This window comes from Oryx dammah, unplaced genomic scaffold, assembly GCF_014754425.2.
Source record: "Oryx dammah isolate SB20612 unplaced genomic scaffold, SCBI_Odam_1.1 HiC_scaffold_20, whole genome shotgun sequence".
NCBI classification, from domain to species: Eukaryota; Metazoa; Chordata; class Mammalia; order Artiodactyla; family Bovidae; genus Oryx; species Oryx dammah.
In genome coordinates this window covers 40,150,592-40,169,428 of record NW_024070204.1, presented here as the reverse complement: position 1 = coordinate 40,169,428, position 18,837 = coordinate 40,150,592, and the positions used below count along the sequence as shown (strand labels likewise).

Genomic DNA, 18,837 nt, shown 5'->3' with positions numbered 1-18,837 from the left:
TCCACTTACTATGCCTTTAGGCTCTGCCCCATGATGCAGGCCCTTCTGGGACCCCGCACCCAAACTCAGCAGCCTCCAAAAACATACTTCCAGCCTCCAGAGGAAGAAGGGTCTAACTCATTTTTCATGTCATAACTACTGCCACAAACCCTTGAAGCCACTTCCTGCAAATACCAGAAAGCAACACTGGGAACAGAAATGCTCAATCCAGGTAGTGCTTATTCTTGATGTTCTTTAATTCAATAAACACATGGAGGGCTGAGTCTCAGAGGCACAGCCATTAGCAGCATCTGTAGAATTAAACTGGAATCAGTTACAGACTTGGAGATAAGAAAAGTCAACAAGCAATAACAGAGAAAGCAGAGTAACACAAGTCCAAAGTTCTTTGAGGCATCAAAAAAGATCATATCCTCCTACAGGGCTAAGAAAAGGAAGGAAAAGGCACTTGAGAAGGAGAGAATACTATGAACAAAGCTAAGGAAAAGGGAGCATATAAGATGTGTCCAGGCATGCAACCAAAAATGTGAATAATTCTTTACATGCTGACAAAAGATTTTATAATTTCAGAGTATTTCCATATATGTCATTTCATCTCAGTCTTTCTAAAGCATCCCTGAATCAATAAATACTCTCCTCGTTCATTCAGAGGTCACTTCTAGAGTTATTCATGGCTGAGAATGGAGAACAAACAAGTTCAAAATTCCGCCACCCACTGAAAACATTCACTGAATCTACGCCAAGAACTGAGGGATATCCAAAGATATACAAAAGACAATTCAGGTCGAAAGGGAAATTTTTTCCTACCACTACCAAGGACCTAGTCCTAGCGCAATCTCCTCATTTACCCTAGTTTCTCCTCCTGGATCATCCCATATCCCCAACAACCACCATTCTCACCAGTCAGGCTTACCCAGACCTCATCAGCAAAATAACAAAGCTAGTTATAATGCAGCCGGGGTATTGTCTAAACCTGCTACTCACTCGCTGTTTGGCTTGAATTTCTCAGCACCTCAGTTTGCTCTTCCATAAAAGGAGTACAGGAAAGCTCCCTTGAAGGGCACAATCAGGCTCTAGAAGTTTTATCATTAGATGGAGATTTTGCAATGCTCTAAAGCTGAAGTCCTGTTTCATGGCCTGGAGTCTGCACAATTTGCAGACTACTTAAAAAAGTATAATTTGATGTTGAACAGAGCCCTGGCATCAGACATCAACATAGCCAAGGCCTTCAGAGACCAAGTGCTCCTCCAAATTCTACTTGATTCAAGTTATGAGCATATAAGACAGTTGATAAGGAAGTAGTTTAGTGTCAAGAAACTGTCACTAAGCCTAAATCAAATAAAAATGATCCTGAAAGATATTCAGAGATATCTGAACCATGTTACCACAGCCGAATACTTGTTTACAGCAAAGACAGTAGAGGTGACCCTTGAACAACAGGGTTTGAACTTCACGGGTCTGCTCCTAGGCGGCTACTTTTCAATAGTAAATATCAATAGTACAATATACACAGTGTGCAGTTAGCTAAATCCTCAGATGGGGAGGAACTGCAGACACGGAGAGCCGTTATTCAAGAGCCGTTATCTTAATTGTCACATCTTCCCCTAACTTCACTTGAAAGCTCTCTGCTATTTTATTATCCATGTGCTTCTATGGCTATTAAGAAATGGACAGCAACTTTACAACTGAAAATTGGGGCATTCACACCACCAGTTAATGTAAGGCATTTTGGTATCTCCCCTAATAGATTAAAATCTTTGGAGGCAAGAACCTGAGAGAGGATAACACAGAGGCTGAGTGTGAACTCTTAATTGGAAGCCCCACCTGCAACGCATTAGCTGTGTCACCTTGGCAAGTCACTGAACTTCTTTGTATCGGATTTCATCACCTTTAAAATGGGGGAAATAACAACAGTACCTTGTAGGGTCACTGTGAAGATTAAAAGGACAGTTATCTTTACTGCTATCAGTATTCACTTTAGTATTACCTCTGGCCCAGTGCCTTGCACAAAATAGAGGAAATCAACAAATATTGTTTGATTGAGTGAATGAATAACTAGAGTTAGATAACCTGAAGCCTGGAGTTCTATGAATATATTCTCCAGGGAGTTTCAGGAAATTTCCTTTAAAAATTAAAGGCTATGTAGCTTTGTGGAAAAGTGACTCCATCAGCAGAGGTAAGCAGCCTGAGCACACTTGCTGATAAGAAAGCAATCCTAAACTGCCAATTCAATTTTTTTTTTAATTTTTAAACGGCCACAGTTTGCAGAAGAGGAAAACATTTTAAATAAAAGCACACAACCCTCACTGTTCCGAATACATCCTATCCTACAAGACTCCTTACAGATTCCTTAAGGACTTCCTTGCACCAGAGGGCGAATAAAGGGCACCTGCAACTGTAATAAACAAGTCACGCTTTTAAAAGCGAGACATGCCAACCAAGGACACAATACCCTACCAAAGCTTAGACTAGCAGGCAGTGTGACCTCGCTCAAACCCACAGGTTCAAGCTCCTCCCTCGGCAGCTAAACTGCCACCCGGCTAGCATCTGCCAGGGACCGCTATTTATAACCTTCCTCGGAAGCCGATTGGTGGAGACTGGCGGCATTAATAGTCATTCCGCCTCCGGAGTTCGAATCAGCTCAGCCCCACTACACGATCTTTCCCCCATCGCCAGCCGAGACCCTACTCTCAGCCCAATACAGGCTCGCCCAGACCAACACCAGCCTGCCCCACCCCCCCCCATACACTTAAAACTTTCAACAGCACCACCTGTGTTTCCAGCCGGTCACCCACCCCAAATCTCTCCGGGTTCTAGCACAGTTTCGGGGCGTCCAGGTGCCACCTTTCTGGATGCACCACTTATCGAAAGTCCCCTATGTCCTCTCATCCTTGAAGCTGAAAGGACCCCGTAGCTCCAGCCCCATCCCCCCAAAGCTCCAAAATCTGCATCTGCACAGCTGATACCTCGTTCCCTGCCTTCTGCGGCGGAAACCCGGTTCTCGAATCCACCACCCCCGACTCGCTTCCACGTCGCCCCAGCTTGAGACCAGAAAGAGGGCCCTCCAGGCACGGCCCCAGGCTCCCGGGTGCACCCGGCGCCCCGGTCACTGTCGACCCCGCCCCCAGCAGCTCCTTGACAGGTCTTCCCAGCTGGGGGATCTCGACCTTCCGTACAAGCCCCACGCCCCTTCCCCCGCTCCGCCCCAGGCGCGTGCCCGGGCTGCATGGACGCTCACCTTGGCGGGGAGGCCAGGCGTCCGCGGGCCGCGAGCGGACGCCGCGCTGGCAGACCCGGGCTCCAGCCCCGCGGCTCCAGCAACCCGGAAGAACAGCCCCAACCCCGTGGCTGCGGAGACCACGTGACCGCGGCGCAGCCCCCACCCCGGTTCCCAGTCCCCCCCTCTTCGCCTCCCCGCCAGGCCCTTCTTCCCGCCCGGCCCCCTCCCCGAGCCCGCCCGCCCGCCCTCTCTTCAAATGAAAAAGCGACCCCACGAAATGCCCCTTAGAACGCAAAGACCAGTTACCCCAAGGAACCCTTGCCTCTTCTCCCGGGGCTGCCAAAACCCTCTTTGTCTCGGGCTCGACCTGCTGCTCCTCGGCCCCGCCTCCGTGCGATCCCTCCTCCCGTCTTTGTCAATCAAACCTGGAGCCCAGCGCGGGCGCCGAAGTTGCCAACGGCCACATTTGTCCTCTCCTGGAGAGCCAGGAACAAAGTGAGACTACCTGTATTGTCCCAGCAGAGCAAATAAATTAATAGAACTCCACTTTTGATACCTGACTTTCCTCTCGCTCTCTAGGAAAAATCAGAACTTCTGAAACAGAAGACCAAAAAGAAAGTGAGAGGAGGCCAGGAGGTGGTGACGGGCGGGAATGTTTTTAATTCCGGATGGAGAGGTGGAGTTAAATGCTTCCGAAACGATGTCAAGGCCCGAAAATTAACACACATCTGCGGACTGGTCTTCCAACGGCCCGCCCACGGAAAGCCGTGTGCTTCTTTGAGTATTAATAGCCAGGGCGGCGGGGCGCCCTTGGTGGACGGTAAGTGTCCTGACCAGGCCTAGGCTGGTTTCGGCAAAACTGCCAAACGGCTTTGCAAGGCGATGACTCCTGTTACTTAGTCTGCAGGTGTCTTCTGATTGAAAGTGGGAGAAATAAGATACACATTGGTCCACTTATCCAAAGCTGAATCATCATGAAGTGTCAAGATGGTCACTGCTTCTTTAATTGAAATATTTAAGATGAGTTTAAAAATTATGAAACTCAAAGACATGAGACAAGACAGATATTCCATATCCTTAAAAAGAAATAAACTACAGGGAAGCCCTTACTTTGCGAACATTTATTGTGTTTAAGCAATACAGAAGGTCATTCAACTTGAGGACTTCTACTGCATCCAGACAAAGTAAAAGCACTGTTCTTGTCGTGGAGGAGTTCACAGACGGGAAAGGACACAGCTCCATGCTTTAAAATAATAATGAACCATGATAAGTGCAACCCTAGAAACAAGTTCCGGAGAAGGCAATGGCAACCCACTCCAGTACTCTTGCCTGGAAAATCCCATGGACAGAGGAGCCTGGTAGGCTGCAGTCCATGGGGTCGCTAAAGTCGGGCACAACTGAGCGGCTTCACTTTCACTTTTCACTTTCATGCATTGGAGAAGGAAATGGCAACCCACTCCAGTACTCTTGCCTGGAGAATTCCAGGAACAGAGGAGCCTAGTGGGCTGCCATATATGGGGTCGCACAGAGTCGGACACAACTGAAGCGACTTAGCAGCAGCAGCAGCAGAAACAGGTTCAAGATACTGCGAGTACAGTGAGGTAGGAGTATTTGATAAGGATTAAAAACTAAGCTCCTTTCCCAATAAATGTAAGTCACATTATTATGCTATACTCCTTAAACATATGCAGTACTATATATCAATATGACACAACTGAGCAACTGAGCACACATATGTCAATCATATCAATAAAACTGGGGAAAAACCTAAGGTTGGCTTAAAACACATGTGTAGGTGGGGGAGTGGAGCGGAGGTTTGCTTCTTTCTCTCCCAAGACTTAGAACAATGGTTGGTTCCCAGCTGGGGAAAATTTTTCCCACAGTGTCTGGAGATCTTTGGTCATCACAACTGGAAAAGGGAGGCATCTAATGGATAGAGACCAGGGATGCTGCTAAACATCCTGTATTACACTAGGTAGCCCCATACAGCAAAGAATTGCCTGGCCCCAAATGTCAATAGTCCTAAGTCTGAAAGTGAAAAGTGTTAGTTGCTCAGTTCTATCTGACTCTTTGCAACCCCATGGGCTGTAGCCCATGAGACTTCTCTGTCCATGGGATTTCCCAGGTAAGAATACTGGAGTAGGTTGCCATTTCCTACTCCAGGGGATCTTCCTGACCCAGGGATCAAACCCACGTCTCCTGCATCTACCTGAATTGGCAGGCAGATTCTTTACCACTGAGCTAACTGGGAAGCCACCAAAACACTACCTCTAGTGTTGGACAGAGAACAGGTCAATTTAATGTTTTCGTTGTGGTTATTACCTCAAATAGTTATCAGTAGTTTGTTTTTTCAAACTTCCTTATTGTTAATAATTATTAGCAAAGTAAATAACTTCAATGAGCTCATATACTTCAATTATGGGGATTTTTAATAATGCAGACACCAGATAACCTCAGTCTCAGCCCTCTTCTCTCAGGTAGACCAAGCAAGAGTGTGTTTGCAGACTTTCCTGGAAGTCCAGTGTTTAAGACTCTGTGCTTCCAATGCAGGGAGAGCAGGTTTATCCCTGTTCTGGGAACTAACATCCATCACTAACTAGCACATCACAGACGTTGGCAGCCAAAAAAAAAAAAAAAACAGAGTGTGTTTGATTGTAGGAAGCAAATAATAACCAGCTAAATGAATTTATACTAATCAACATTAATTGGAAGAGGATACAGGCAAACTGACTTTAAACAGAGAGCACAAAGTTAAGTAATTGGCCATTAGTTTTATAAGCATCAAAAACATCAACTAGGACTTCCCTCGTATTACTGGGTTCAATCCCTGGGTTGGGAGAATCCCTTGGAGAAGGGAAAGGCTACCAACTCCAGTATTTTGGCCTGGAGAATTCTATGGACTCTGCAGTCCACGGAGTCGCAAAGAGTCAGACACAACTGAGCAACTTTCACTTCACTTCACAGTGGATAAAAATCTGTCTGCCAACACAGGGGACATGTGTTCTATCACTGGTCCAGGAGGATCCCAAGTACCCCAGAGCAACTCAACCCAAGGAGCCACTATTACCAAGTCCATGCTCTAGACCCCAGGGGTTGCAACTACTGAGCACACATGCCACAACTACTGAGTCCGCGTGCTGCAGCTACTGAAGCCATGTGCCTAGACCTGCGCACCACAACAAGAGAGGCCACCGAAATAAGAAGCCCATGCACCACAACAGAGAGTAGCTTACGCTCACCGCAACTAGAGAGAGCCCGTGCGTATCAACAAAGACCCAGCACAGTCAAAAATAAATAAAATAAAACACCAGCTCTAAGCATACTTTTTTTGTCTCTATGCAGTAAGTGCCAGTGATAAAAATCTATGCTTTTTTTTAACGAATAACAAAAAATCTGTAGTGGTATCTTTGGGGGCCTGGGAAAATGGTGAGGGATAGGAGCTGATAAGAGTGAAAGAGGAGAGTGAAGAAGTTGGCTTAAAACTCAACATTCGAAAAATGAAAATCATAGCATCTGGTCCCATCACTTCATGGGAGATAGACGGGGAAACAATAGAAACAGTGGCAGACTTTATTTTCCTGGGCTCCAAAATCACTGCAGATGGTGACTGCAGCCAGAAAATTAAAAGACGCTTGCTCCTTGGAAGAAAAGCTATGACCAACCTAGATAGCATACTAAAAAGCAGAGACATTACTTTACCAACAAAGGTCTGCCTAGTCAAAGCTATGGTTTTTCCAGCAGTCATGTATGGATGTGAGAGCTGGACCATAAAAAAAGTTGAGTGCTGAAGAATTGATACTTTTGAACTGTGGTGTTGGAGAAGACTAGAGTCCGTTGGACTACAAGGAGATCCAACCAGTCCATCCTAAAGGAAATCAGTCCTGAATATTCATTGGAAGGACTGATGCTGAAGCTGAAGCTCCAATACTTTGGCCCCCTGATGCGAAGAATTGACTCATTGGAAAACTTACTCACTGATGCTGGGAAAAATTGAAGGCAGGAGGAGAAGGGGATGACAGAGGGTGAGATGGTTAGGTGCCATCACTGACTCGATGGACATGAGTTTTAGCAAGCTCCAGGAGTTGGCGATGGACAGGGAGGCCTGGTGTGCAGCAGTCCATGGGGTCGTGAAGAGTCGGACACGACTGAGCGACTGAATTGAACTGAGGAGCTGCATTAGCATCCTAAGGCTGCTGTAACAAATTACTGCAACCTAGGTAGCTTAAAATGACAGAAATGTACTCGCGCACAGTTCTGGAGGCCAAAAGTCTGAAATCAGAGTGTCAGCAGGGTTGATTCCTCTGGGGGCTCTGAGGGAGAATATGTCCCATACCTCTCTCCTAGCACGTAGAGAAAGCTTCTGGTTATCGGCAGTCACTTCTAGTTGTCAGCAGTCGCTGGTGTTCTTTGGCTTGTAGACACATGACTCCAGTCTCTGCTTCCTCTTCATATTTCTACCCCTTCTATATATCTCTCTGTGCCCAAATCTCCCTCTCCTTTCCCTTATGAAGACATCAACCAGTGGATTTAAGGTCCTCCCTAAATCCTGAATTCATCTCAGGATCCTTAACTAAAATTAAATCTGCAAAGACGGTATCAAATAAGCGTGATCACAAATTTGGGGGAGACACTGTTCAACCCACTACAGGAGCAGTCTGTGTGTTTAAGGCTACTACAAAGTAAAGTCTTATTGGTTTTAACATGGGTAGATTTGCCAGTTCTTGAGTTTAAGGTGAAAGTTCAAACTATTTGGGGGAAATCCAGGTAAAAGTTGTTTTGTATTAATAATTAAAAGAATTTTCCTATACACTTGTTTACTTTTATAATACTCAACCTAATTGAATCTTTTCCTTCACTTTATTAAAAAAATATATAACTATATATTACATAGCTACTTTTATCCAACTACATTATTACAAAACTCCGTAATAGCAGTTAACATGTTTCTACTTGACTTTTAAATATTGCAGTTGATGAAAACTCTAGTTTGCTTGCTTTTTAAGCAGTTTTGTGATATCATCTCTTTGTAGTTTTTTTTTTTTTTTTTAATTCTAGGTGATACCCATTACAGTAAAGCAAAAACCAGGTTCTGGTTTTCATCTCACCACTCTCCTATCTCCTCCTATTTCTTTAACCATTTGTTCTCAGTTCTTACACCATTTAAATGTACAAATGTTCTCTTGACCTTCTTTCCCTTCATCTCTAATATTGTCTTCCTTCCAGTGTAATGTCGATTGTGTTATCACAACTCTCAAAGCTTCATGTTCTGCTTCAATCTCTCTCCTCTCCTCCAGACACATGCAGCCAACTGCAAGCTGGCCATTTCCACCGGGATATCCACAGATGTCTTAAACTTGACTTGAGAAAATTCCCTCCTGCTCTACAAAGGACTTGTATCTAGAAAATATAAGAACTTCCAAAACTCAACAATTAAAAAAAATCCACATAGAAAATGGGCAAAACGCATAAAAAGATATTTCACCAAAGAGCAATATAAGCATATGAAAATATAATCAATGTCAATAGCCATTAAGGATATGAAAATTAAAACCACAATGAGACATCACTACACATCTCTATGGATGTCTAATATAAAACAATAGTGACAATACCCAATGCTGGCAATGAAGGGGAGAGGCTAGATCACTAACATTACTAATAATGATGTAAAATTGTACCCGTCAGTGGAAAGAGTTTGGTGATTTCTTTAAAAACTAAACTTGTGAACAAAAGAAGATGGCAGAGGAGTAAGACAAGGAGATCACCTACCTCCCTACAAATACATCAAAAACTCATTAGAATATGGAACAGCTCCTACAGAGCAACTTCTAAATGACAACAGAAACCTCCAGAAAGAAACCAAAGCAATATTATAAAGCAATTATCCTTCAATTAAAAATAAATAAAAAAATTTTAAAAGACTAAACCGTGTTTACACTCCTGGACATCTATCCCAGAGAAATGAAAATTTATGTTTCTGCAAAAACCTGTACACTGGTAATCTCCTGGCGGTCCAGTGGTTCAAACTTGATACTCTCACTGCCAAGGGCCCATGTTCAATCTCTGATTGAGGACCTAAGATCCAATAAGCCACATAGTGTGGCAAAAATAAAAAATAAAAACCTGTACACCAATGTTTATAGTAGCCTTATTCATAATAATCCAAGACTGGAAACAACCCAGATGTTCATCAACAGGTGAACAGTTGAACAGACTGTTGTACATTCTTACAGTGGAAGGCTTTTCAGCAATGAAAAAGAATAAAGTATTGATACACATAGCAGCTTGGATGAATCAACAGAGAATTATGCTGAGAGAAAAAGGCCAGTCCCAAAAGATTATATTCTGAATGATGCCACACATTCTTGAAATAACAAAATTATGGAAATAGAGAACAGATTAGTAGTTTCTAGAGTTAAGGAAGAGGTGAGAATGGATGTGACTATACAAGGGCAACAGGAAGGAATCCTTAAGATGATGAAAATGTTCTGTATCTTGACTGTATCAACATCAATATCCTGGTTGTGCCATTGGACTATAGTTTTGCAAGATGTTAACACTGAGAAAAACTGGGTAAAGAACAAATATTCTCTTTGTATTATTCTTTACAATTGCATGTGCATCAACAATTATCTCAAAATAAAATATTCAACCTAAAGAATTATCCTGGCAGGTGTAGTAAAATGTTAATGACAGAATCGATTAATAGGTGGTAAGTCCTCAGGTGGGGGCTTCCCAGGTGGCAAAATGATAAAGAATCTGCCCGCCAATGCAGGAGACACAAGGGAAGTGGGTTTGCTCCCTGGGTTGGGAAGATTCCCCTGGTGTAAGAAATGGCAACCCACTCCAATATTCTTGCCTGGAAAATCCCATGAACAGAGGAACCTGGTGGGCTACAGCCCATGAGGGTGCAAAGAGTCAGACACAACTGAGTGACTAAGCACACAGCACACATAGATGAGTATGTAAAATTTTCTCAAATTAGCTGTATGTATTTTTTTAAATTTTTCTTAGTAAAATTAGGGGAAAAATTAATATAAAAGTGGCAGAGATTCACTTGTTCCACCCCTGTGGCATGAGTTTGTCAAATGAATTTGCCCACCAGACAAGAAACCAATTCTATGAAACGATTTTTCATTAGAGGGGCTTTTCTGAAGTAGAGTGAAGCAGATGTTGATGGTTCAAGAGGCCATCCTAAATTTGGAGGTAAAGATCTTTTTCATCCTCCCACCACACCATCTCACCTTTATTCTGCAATATTTATTAGGCCTGTTAATTTTCAGATTTTCCTCTCTATTGATCTTTTTTACCATAGAACGGCCCATGTACTCTAAGGATGGCCTTGCTCACTCTACTGCTAGATGATACTTTAGCTGCCATATCTTCTCTGCAGTGGCTTTTGAGTAGAGGACCAATGACAATAATTTATGGCATTAACTCAAACATTTTAAGTAGCTTCAGAGAACAATTTATTTCAGAGCTTAAACTTGGCAGACCTCAAAAGGACCAGTAAATCTGTAGCAATGATACAGGACTTTTGGTTTCTTAATCCCCATAATGAATATAAAAGCACAGGGCATGACATCTTAGGACACTAAGAACAGTTAAGATCTATGTAACATTTAACAGTTTACATAGTGCTTTCACATGTATCACTTCATTTGATCATCTTAATAACTCTGAAGTGAAAGTGAAAGTGAAGTCGCTCAGTCGTGCCCGACTCTTGGAGTAGGTATCGTTATTCCTGTTTTAAGATGAAGAAACTAACTTGAGATCAGCTGACATATCTAAAGACACATAAATAAGAAATATTACTGACAGTTTAATATAAATCTCCTGGTTCAATGATCCCTGGTAGAAGTATCCCCTGGGTATGGGGATGTTAAGATAACTGGCCTGTGAGAATGAAGATACCAAAAAGATGCAAGGGACCCAGAGGCTCCTTCAGAGACAGAGATGTCTCTGTGAACATTGAGTCCCTCTTATTTCCCCCTCCCCATTCATCTGCCTGGATTATACCTGCTGCTGCTGCTGCTAAGTCGCTTCAGTCATGTCCGACTCTGTGTGACCCCATAGACGGCAGCCCACCAGGCTCCCCCATCCCTGGGATTGTCCAGGCAAGAATACTGGAGTGGGTTGCCATTTCCTTCTCCAAAGCATGAAAGTGAAAAGTGAAAGTGAAGTCACTCAGTCGTGTTCGACTCTTCAAGACCCCATGGACTGCAGCCCACCAGGCTCCTCCATCCACGGGATTTTCCTGGCAAGAGTACTGGAGTGGAGTGTCATGGCCTTCTCTGGGATTATACCTACTACTCCTTTATTTCATTTTAGATGACACCTTCTCACAGAAGCCTCTTTGGACTACTCAAGGTTGAGTTAGGTGGTCTCTCATTGACACCCAACTTTTAACATAATCATAGTGTTTATCATTCTGCATTATTTTTGCCTATTGATTGCTGCATTTAAAATTCTTGAGGATGGATATTTCTTCTTACTTGTTGATGAGTCATCAACACCTAACAGACTGTCTGGCTTTATTAGGCAGGCAACAAATATTGGTCAAAAGAAAGAAAACCTTGGGACTTTCCTGGTGGTCCAGTGGTTAAGAATCCCCCTCCCAATGCAGGGGATGCGGGTTTGATCCCTGATTGGGGAACTAAGATCCCATATGCCATGGGGCAACTAATTTTGCACGCCACAACTACTGAGTCCACATGTTCCAACTACAGAGCCCACACACTCTGGAGCCCAACTGCCCACAACAGAGATCCCACCTGCTACAACTAAGACTTGACGCAGCCATACGTAAAAAGAAAATCGCGTTAGCATCCTCTAGGAGTTGAAACAGAAAGAACACACTGGCTTTTGAACTCGTGCCAACAGAGAGGGCAGTGAATACCAGGGAAGCAGAACATGCCTTTTACGTGACATTTATAAACATTGGTGTTCCTTAAAAAAAAAAAAAAAATGATGTTCCAAACGGTCTTTGGAATGCCAAATTTCAATTCTGAAAATAGCACCTCCAGTTATTATATTACCTTGCTGCTGGCCAGCAAGCACTTCAGTTCAATTAGTTGAATCATGCAGTTAGTACAATATTGTATGTTATAACTGTCTGCCAAAACTTCCTCTAAAATTTTTAACTCTCACATCTCATGCTCGGACAACCACTTTCTTTCTTTCCAACTCCCCTCATTTCTTTCTTTTGATCCCCCTTTCCCTTTCCATCTATCACCTGTCTTTTATTTTCAATCCTTCCTCTAGCTAGCTTAAACCATGAACAGCCCCTTCTGTCTTTTACCCTACTGCCTTAACTGCCTTAACGAAATTAGACTCCCACTAACAGGTTTCTCAGATCTCAGATCAGGTTGGGAAGAGTTGCTCGAGAAAAATTACAAAATATTTCAGTGTTGTCCTTACAAGTCCCTAGTCTTCAGCCTCAGCTGGATTTTCTGAACCACCCGGCAGTCCTCCTGTGAGCATGACCGCTTCAACTTCAGCTTCTTCTCCCACAGCAGCTTTTGCAACTGTCGCCACCCTCCTTAAGCCCTACTTTTAAGTCTCCCATTCTCACAGTAAAGATATTTCCCCCTTTTTTACTGAGAACATAGAGATCATTCGAAGTTTCCAGACCCTCCCTTTTTCTGTAATTCATCGGCACGTGGTTCCATTTCTTAGTGACATAGCTTTTCTCCCATCCAAAGTTATTAATATTCCTGTTGTCTGTACTTTGGTCATAACTTTCCTTCCAAGAAGTAAGGGTCTTTTAATTTCATGGCTGCAATCACCATCTGCAGTGATTTTGGAGCCCCAGAAAATAAAGTCTGACACTGTTTCCACTGTTTCCCCATCTATTTCCCATGAAGTGATGGGACAAGATGCCATGATCTTCGTTTTCTGAATGTTGAGCTTTAAGCCAACTTTTTCACTCTTTACTTTCACTTTCATCAAGAGGCTTTTTAGTTCCTCTTCACTTTCTGCCATAAGGGTGGTGTCATCTGCATATCTGAGGTTATTGATATTTCTCCTGGCAATCTTGATTCCAGCTTGTGCTTCTTCCAGCTCAGCGTTTCTCATGATGTACTCTGCATAGAAGTTAAATAAGCAGGGTGACAATATACAGCCTTGACGCACTCCTTTTCCTATTTGGAACCAGTCTGTTGTTCCATGTCCAGTTCTAACTGTTGCTTCCTGACCTGCATACAGATTTCTCAAGAGACAGGTTAGGTGGTCTGGTATTCCCATCTCTCTCAGAATTTTCCACAGTTTATTGTGATCCACACAGTCAAAGGCTTTGGCATAGTCAATAAAGCAGAAATAGATGTTTTTCTGGAACTCTCTTGCTTTTTCCATGATCCAGCGGATGTTGGCAATTTGATCTCTGGTTCCTCTGCCTTTTCTAAAACCAGCTTGAACATCAGGGAGTTCACGGTTCACGTACTGCTGAAGCCTGGCTTGGAGAATTTTGAGCATTACTTTACTAGCATGTGAGATGAGTGCAATTGTGCGATAGTTTGAGCATTCTTTGGTATTGCCTTTCTTTGGAATTGGAATGAACACTGACCTTTTCCAGTCCTGTGGCCACTGCTGAGTTTTCCAAATTTGCTGGCATATTGAGTACAGCACTTTCACAGCATCATCTTTCAGGATTTGAAATAGCTCTACTAGAATTCCATCTCCTCCACTAGCTTTGTTCGTAGTGATGCTTTCTAAGGCCCACTTGACTTCCCATTCCAGGATGTCTGGCTCTAGGTGAGTGATCACACCATCGTGATTATCCGGGTTGTGAAGCTCTTTTTTGTACAGTTCTTCTGTGTATTCTTGCCACCTCTTCTTAATATCTTTTGCTTCTGTTAGGTCCATACCATTTCTGTCCTTTCTTGAGCCCATCTTTGCATGAAATGTTCCCTTGGTATCTCTAATTTTCTTGAAGAGATCTCTAGTCTTTCCCATTCTGTTGTTTTCCTCTATTTCTTTGCATTAATCTCTGAGGAAGGCTTTCTTATCTCTCCTTGCTTTTCCAGTGGTCAAGTATGGATGTGAGAGTTGGACTGTGAAGAAAGCTGAGTGCCAAAGAATTGATGCTTTTGAACTGTGGTGTTGAGAAGACTCTTGAGAGTCCCTTGGACTGCAAGGAGATCCAACCAGTACATCCTAAAGGAGATCAGTCCTGGGTGTTCATTGGAAGTACTGATGCTAAAGCTGAAGCTCCAGTACTTTGGCCACCTGATGCAAAGAGTTGACTCATTGGAAAACACTCCGATGCTGGGAGGGATTGGGGGCAGGAGGAGAAGGGGACGACCCAGGATGAGATGGCTGGATGACATCACCGACTCGATGGACATGAGTTTGAGTGAACTCCTGGAGTTGGTGATGGACAGGGAGGCCTGGCGTGATGCGATTCATGGGGTCACAAAGAGCTGGACACAGCTGAGCGACTGAACTGAACTGTACTTTGAGTTTGTGACCTACTATCTCTTCTGGTCCTTTAATCTCTCAATTTTCCCCCTTTCCCTAATGTGTTCCCTTACCTCATTATTTTTAGCTAACAAACTAATCTTTCTCCCATCTTTAAAAGAAAAATAAAAGCAACAAAAATGTTTTTAATACACTTGCCTTGCAAACTTCCCATATCTCTCTCGTTTATAGTCAGGTTTAGATCTGTCTGTACTTCCTAATCTTGACAACTGCTTGCACCCAAATACTCACAAATCTTTGTTATTCCCATGGAGAATATCATTGGAATGTCTATTTGTTCATTTACAGTGAGAAATATAACCCAAGCAAAACAGAATGTTTGCATCAGTGTCATCCACTTATTCTGGGGATAAAGTATAGCCTACTGGCTCAGTATGTGGACTCTGGACTTAATAAAACTGAGTTACTCATTAACTATGTGATCTTAGGCAAATTAACATCTCTGAATCTTAGTGTTTTTATCTATAAAGTCGGGTAAGTATCAATAATAGTATCTACCTCATAGGATTTAGAAGATGAATAATTTAAATGAATAATACATGTAAAGTGTTTACCTGGAACAGAGCAGTTGCTAAATATTAGTTATTATTGTTGCTATTGTTCTTCAAATGCAAATTTAGCTAGAAAGTCAAATTATAATCAGAAGATCTCTTGGGGAAGAAGGGCATGGTTCCCACAGGCGGTTGCTCATTCAGCTGTGTAAATGACCTCAGATAAGCACACAGCCACCTGTGAAGAGGTGCGCAAGTTCAGGGAATGGGTGTGCTTTCCTGGATTCTTAGGAATCCTACTTTTACTTGACATTCTGGCACAATTTGACATTCTCAGTTTTAGTTCTACGTAAGCAGAGTAAACCAGCTGGAATCAAGATTGCCGGGAGAAATATCAATAACCTCAGATATGCAGATGACACCACCCTTATGGCAGAAAGTGAAGAGGAACTAAAAAACCTCTTGATGAAAGTGAAAGAGGAGAGTGAAAAAGTTGGCTTAAAGCTCAACATTCAGAAAACGAAGATCATGGCATCTTGTCCCATCACTTCATGGGAAATAGATGGGGAAACAGTGGAAACAGTGTCAGACTTTATTTTTTGGGGCTCCAAAATCACTGCAGATGGTGATTGCAGCCATGAAATTAAAAGATGCTTACTCCTTGGAAGAAAAGTTATGACCAACCTAGATAGCATATTCAAAAGCAGAGACATTACTTTGCCAACTAAGACCCGTCTAGTCAAGGCTATGGTTTTTCCTGTGGTCATGTATGGATGTGACAGTTGGACTGTGAAGAAGGCTGAGTGTCGAAGAATGATGCGTTTGAACTGTGGTGTTGGAGAAGACTCTTGAGAGTCCCTTGGACTGCGAGGAGATCCAACCAGTCCATTCTCAAGGAGATGAGCGCTGGGATTTCTTTGGAAGGATGATGCTAAAGCTGAAACTCCAGTACAATGGCCACCTCATGTGAAGAGTTGACTCATTGGAAAAGACTCTGATGCTGGGAGGGATTGGGGGCAGGAGGAGAAGGGGACGACAGAGGATGAGATGGCTGGATGTCATCACTGACTTGATGGACATGAATCTGAGTGAACTCTGGGAGTTGGTGATGGACAGGGAGGCCTGGCGTGCTTTGATTCATGGGGTCGCAAAGAGTGGGACACGACTGAGCGACTGAACTGAACTGAACTGAAGCAGAGTAAACAGGCTTCTCTTGTGGCTCCACAGAAAAGAATTTGCCTGAGTTGCAGGAGACTTAAGAGAGGCAGGTTCAATCCCTGGGTCCAGATGATCCCCTGAAGGAGGGCATGGAAACCCACTCCAGTATCCTTGCCAGGAAATTCCCATGGTCGGAGGAAATTGGCAGGCTACAATCCATGGGGTCACAGAGTCCAACACGACTGAAGTGACTTGAGAATGCATGCAGATAGAGTAAAGAGATTCCTCTTCCTCAACCTCGCCATTCAACTTAATGCTTGTCTTTCCTGCCTCTATGTATTCAATGCTTTCCTTAAGTGATGCTACCTACCCATCACCAGGTAGCATCATTGACTCAAAGGACATGAATTTGAGCAAACTCTGGGAGTAGAGGACAGAGGAGCCTGGTGTGTTACAGCCCACGAAGTCACAACAAGTCAGACACAACTTAGCGACTGAACCACAACGGTACTTAAGTAATCTCATTTCTTCCTATGACTTCAGCTATAAGATATATAACTCTAGGCAACATTCCTTTGAACTCCAAGTTCATGACTTAACTGTTGAATTAACAATTCTACTTTGACACTCCAGGTGCCAAATGAAATTTCCGAAATGGAATTAGTGAGAGGCCACTGTTCAGTGAAAGTCTGCTTCCGGCTGGTATTCTCACTCTTAGGGACTAAGGCACCAAAGTTGGAATCCTGGAGTCATATTTATCTCTCGTTTTTCCTTAATGCCTTACGTGCACCTGTCAGCTTCTTCCTAGCATCTCTTGCATTTGGCTCCTCTCTTCAACCCCACAGCCACTTTCTCAGTAGCCACTATCATTTCTCACCAGAGTTTCTGCTGCTCCCACCCAACTGCTCTTCCTGCTACTAGTTTCATACACATCATACCCACTAATCTCACACCTCTGAGTACCCTCAGCACCTAGAACAGCCTGGCACTTAGTAGACATGCAATATTTACTGAATGAATGAACAAATAAATGAATGAATTCCTATCCTCATGGAATTTACAGTCCAGCTAATAGATCATCATTAAACAAGTGACTGGTGACTTCCCTGGTGGCTCAGACGGTAAAGCGTCTGTCTACAATGCAGGAGACCTGGGTTCGATCCCTGGGTTGGGAAGATCCCCTGGAGAAGGAAATGGTGATCCACTCCAGTACTATTGCCTGGAAAATCTCATGGACAGAGGAGCCTGGTAGGCTACAGTCCATGGGGTTGCAAAGAGTCAGATACGACTGAGCGACTTCACTTCACTTAAACAAGTGACTTAGCTAAATGTTGGGGGAGATTCCAGACAGCATTCTGACTCTTGAAGATGGATTGGAGCCCTGATCTGGATTGGAGTCGAGTGCTGCCTGGCTGGAGCTACATCTCTTAGATGGCCCAAGAGACTAGGAGAGGAAGAAAATTTACAGAAATGAGACCCAAGAGAACCAACACATCAGCTAATTCTTCTCTCTGTTGACGAGACCACCAATAATTTATAATGTTGCCATGATATATAACTTGTCATGATGATTTGGGCAGGAAAGAGTGAACAGAATTAGATAGGAAAGAGTTGGGAGTGATGGAACAAAATGAAACAAGATTTATTTATGTCTTCAGTTTTTTAAACTTTTTTACTTAGACATAATTGTAGATACATACAGTTATGAGAAATAAGAGATTTTATTTCTCCTTTATTCAATTTCCCCTGATAGTGATATCATGCATAAATATGCAGAACTATAATACTAAAGGGTTTCCCAGGTGGCTCGTTGGTAAAGAATTCACCTGTCAATGCAGGAGAGGTAGGTTCAATCCCTGGGTCGGAAATGGCAACCCACTCCAGTAGAATCCTGGAGAATCCCATGGACAGAGGAACCTGGTGGGCTACAGTCCTTGAGGCTGCAAAGGACTGTAGGAGGAGTCGGACAATGTGGTGACTAAAACAACAACAAATAATACAGTATCACATCCATGAAACTGTAATAATCCACTTACCTTAGTTTTACATGCATTCATTTGTGTGTGTGTGTGTGTGTGTGTGTGCACATGTATTTAATTCTATGCAATTTAATCACATGTCACCTTTTTAATTGCCACACTTAAGTGGGCTTCCTTGATGGCTCAGACAATAAAGAATCTGCCTGCAATGCCAGAGACCCGGATCTGTTCCATGGTTCGGGAAGATTCCCTGCAGAAGGGAATGGCTAACCACTTCAGTACTCTTGCCTGGAGAATCCCATGAACAGAGGAAGCTGGTGGGCTACAGTCCATGTTTTATGCAATTTAATTACATATGTCACCTTTTTAATAACCACACCTACTTCTCTCCAAATGCCATCCCCCACTTAACCCCTGGCAATCACTGAGCCATTCTCCATCTTTATTGTTTTTGTTGTTCAGTCACTAAACTTCTACTCTGGTCATCCTCTGAACATAGTTGCTGTTGTTGTTC

At 43.2% G+C, this 18,837-nt stretch overlaps 1 protein-coding gene and 1 long non-coding RNA gene across 5 annotated transcripts in view; one reads left to right on the top strand and one right to left on the bottom strand.

Moving 5' to 3' along the window:
* Positions 1-3,867, bottom strand: part of NNT (nicotinamide nucleotide transhydrogenase) — a 94,888-nt gene extending 91,021 nt beyond the window's left edge. Inside the window, exon 1 of one of the 4 annotated variants that reach the window (XM_040262461.1) lies at positions 3,774-3,867. The gene's annotated coding sequence lies outside the window, so the exon portion shown is untranslated. Of the gene's footprint in view, positions 1-3,235; positions 3,334-3,523; positions 3,622-3,773 lie in introns of those variants that run through there. The other 3 variants (XM_040262462.1, XM_040262460.1, XM_040262459.1) reach the window with 3 other exon arrangements.
* Positions 3,629-14,277, top strand: LOC120879446. The gene is made up of 3 exons (XR_005724792.1): positions 3,629-3,712; positions 3,797-4,037; positions 14,242-14,277. It is a non-coding gene; the product is annotated as an uncharacterized LOC120879446 (long non-coding RNA).
* Positions 14,278-18,837: the final 4,560 nt, after the last annotated feature.